Genomic DNA, 3,126 nt, shown 5'->3' with positions numbered 1-3,126 from the left:
TAGAGGATGAAAAATCCACCCTAATCTTCCCTCATACACGGTTTAAGAGGGAGAGATGGGTGAATTCATTCTAACCTAATTTTTGCCCTAACTCAACCTTGCCTCCTCTCATCAGAAAAACACAAAAAAACCTAAAATTAATCTGTTAATTTTTGGATCGATTCTAGCATAATCAAAGGGCATTTCTCATATCATCTTGGGTCCAACTGATAGGCGAATATCTACTTTGATATTGTTCTTAGGCCGTTTTTGCTAGGACCGAAGGTTATTTCTTAATCCTTTATGCTTTTGTTTTGCAATTTAGTTTTATGACTTGTAATCATCACTTTATTATTCGTTATAATCCTTGAATTTAAAGGGATGCATACAGATAAATCCCACAAGACTAACATGCTAAGAGCTCAAATCACGGGTTTTAAGCAAAGGGACGAAGAATCTTTGTATGAAGCTTGGGAGCGATTCAAAGGAACTTGTCGCTCATGTCCTCATCATGGACTTAGCGAGTGATTCTTGGTACAACAATTTTGGAATGGTCTTTATGAAGACTCAAAAAACATTCTCAATATGGGATCAAATAGTATGTTCACCGAAGTTGACGATAATCAAACTTGGAACAAGATTGAGGAAATGGCGGTCCATAATTCACAATATAGTAGACCTCGCAAGGCTACTAGAGGAGGAAAGCATGAAGTGGACTCTATTACTCAATTGGGTGCTCAACATAGTGCTCATATTGATACCATCAACTTGAAGTTTGAGAAGGCTATGGCTAAGCTTGAAGAAGCCTCAAAATCACCAAAGCATCATGTTAATGCCATGGTGGCATCTTCATCAATCCCAAGTGGGATATGTGAAAGTTGTGGAACTTTGGGACATGACCAAAGTGAATGTAGGGGAACAAATGAGCAAGTGTATGTTTTTCAAGCATACAAAAGTGGTACCCCTTATTCCAACTATTATAATAAAAACACCAAATTCCATCCAAATCTCTCATACAAAAGCCAAAATGTTCAAAACCCTCAACCAACATACACCCCACCTCCCATGAGAAACCAAAATCAAAGACCCTTTTTCAACCAAAACCAAGGTTATCAAAATCAAACTCCATACAATCAACAAAATGACCAAGGTTTTGATGTTCAAAAAGCGGTCCTCCAAATGCAAAAGAATCAACAAGAATTTTTCACTCAAATGCAAAAAGATAGCCAAGCAAAAGACATCACCATAAACAACATCCTAGCCCACACAAAAATGTTGGAAACTCAAATGACCCAACTAGCATTTTCAAGCTCTCAAAGACAAAAGGGGCAATTACCACCTCAAAGTAATCCCCCAAGACATGAAACGGTTAGTGCCATCCACTTGAGGAGTGGTACAAGATATGAAGGGCCAAAGAAGCAAGTTGAGGATGAAGTTGTGGAAGCTAGTGACAAGGAAAGAGTTGTGCAAAACTCTAGGGAAGAAGAACCCACCAATCAAGAAGTTTCAAAGAAAAGTGAAGAAAAGGCCAAAGAGAAGGAGCCCATTGTGATTAGACTTCCATTCCGAGTCATCAAGCTAAGCCTAAGTTTGATGACCAACTTGGAAAATTCATGGAAATTGTGAAGAATTTAGAAGTCTCGATTCCTTTCACGGAATTGATCAATCACGTTCCGGCCTATGCAAAGTACATGATGGACATCCTTACGAAGAAGAAATCAATCCGGAAGCTTGAGACTATTGCCTTCACTAAGGTGAGTAGTTCCATCCTTCAAGGGAGTTCACCTCCAAAACTCAAGGATCCGGGAAGTTTCTCCATTCCATGCACTATTGGTGACACTACAATCAACAAAGCTTTATGTGACCTTAGGGTAAGTGTTAGTGTCATGCCATATTCGGTTAGCAAGAGGCTAGGAATGGGAGAACTCAAATGTACCAACATCACACTTCAAATGGCGGATAGATCAACAAAGACACCTTTAGGGGTATGGGAAGATGTTCCCGTGAGAATTGGAAAATTCTTCATCCCGGTGGATTTCGTTATTGTTGACATGGAAGAAGACTCCAACATTCCTATTATCTTAGGAAGACTTTTCTTGCACACCGCGGGAGCGGTGATCGATGTGAAGCATGGAGAGCTCACCCTTGAAGTGGGTGATGAAACCATCACTTTCAATCTTGACAAGACCATGAGAGCTCCCCGATTGCATGAGCCATGTTTTATGGTTGATCACTATAGCCGGAAGGATGATAGGAAGAAGTTGGAATTTCAATGGAAAAAGAAAGTGGATGATGCTCCATCAAAAGAACAAGAAAATAGCAACAATGAGAGCTTGAAAAGCTCACCCATGACAAGTGAAGAAGATGGCCCCATTGGCCAAGACAAGAAAGAAGGAGAGTTGTCTCTATCAACTCAAGAAATTTTTAGTGATCAAATAGACGAAGTTTGCGGTCTTTGGGATGATGAGTTTGAAGAGATATTCAATCCCTATATTGGTAATGCTATGACCCAAGACCATCATGGAGAACAACAAGTGCAAAAATCTATTGAGGACCTTTATCATGATAATGAGCAAGCTTTCGACTACTTCTTCAAGGTGTTGAGTAACATCAACAATACCTTGAACATGCCCCCTTGACATCTCACGTTGGAATGAGATTTTGGTGGAGTCCTCCCTAAACCACCATTTGTAAATATTCTAACTCCCTAACTTGCATTTCAATTATTACATTGCATTTTTGTCATTTTTGGATTTATATTTTTGTGCCTTGATCAAGATATTCATCATTTTGAGAGAAGTGAGGGAGGGACTTATGATTTTAATGATGTGTAGTGCTTTACCTTAGTGTGGGGATAGCAATTGCCTAGGCTATTCATGCCTTTGTAGTGCCCCTACAATGAAGAACACGAGAATTGAAGAATGAAAATGACATGGGTTACGAAGTACCCACGGATGGACCTGAATCCGTGTGGTCAAGGAAGAATCCAAGCGGCCAAATGGACAATCCGCTCGTCCTGAAGAAACCCGAGCGTCCAAGTTACCAGACGCTCGTCTGGTAGAGCTGCAGAAATCAAAAATCTGGTCTGACTGTGAATCCGAGCGTCTCAGCTGAGACACCGCTCGTCTCATTCTGGACGGTCGTCCT

General features: G+C 40.4%; 1 non-coding gene across 1 annotated transcript; it reads right to left on the bottom strand.

The window, feature by feature from the left end:
* Nucleotides 1–390: 390 nt before the first annotated feature.
* Nucleotides 391–497, bottom strand: LOC141654375 (small nucleolar RNA R71). The gene has a single exon (XR_012547935.1). It is a non-coding gene; the product is annotated as a small nucleolar RNA R71 (small nucleolar RNA).
* Between the last annotated feature and the right edge of the window lie 2,629 nt (nucleotides 498–3,126).

This window comes from Silene latifolia, chromosome 4, assembly GCF_048544455.1.
Source record: "Silene latifolia isolate original U9 population chromosome 4, ASM4854445v1, whole genome shotgun sequence".
NCBI classification, from domain to species: domain Eukaryota; kingdom Viridiplantae; phylum Streptophyta; class Magnoliopsida; order Caryophyllales; family Caryophyllaceae; genus Silene; species Silene latifolia.
This window is presented reverse-complemented; position numbering and strand designations above follow the sequence as displayed.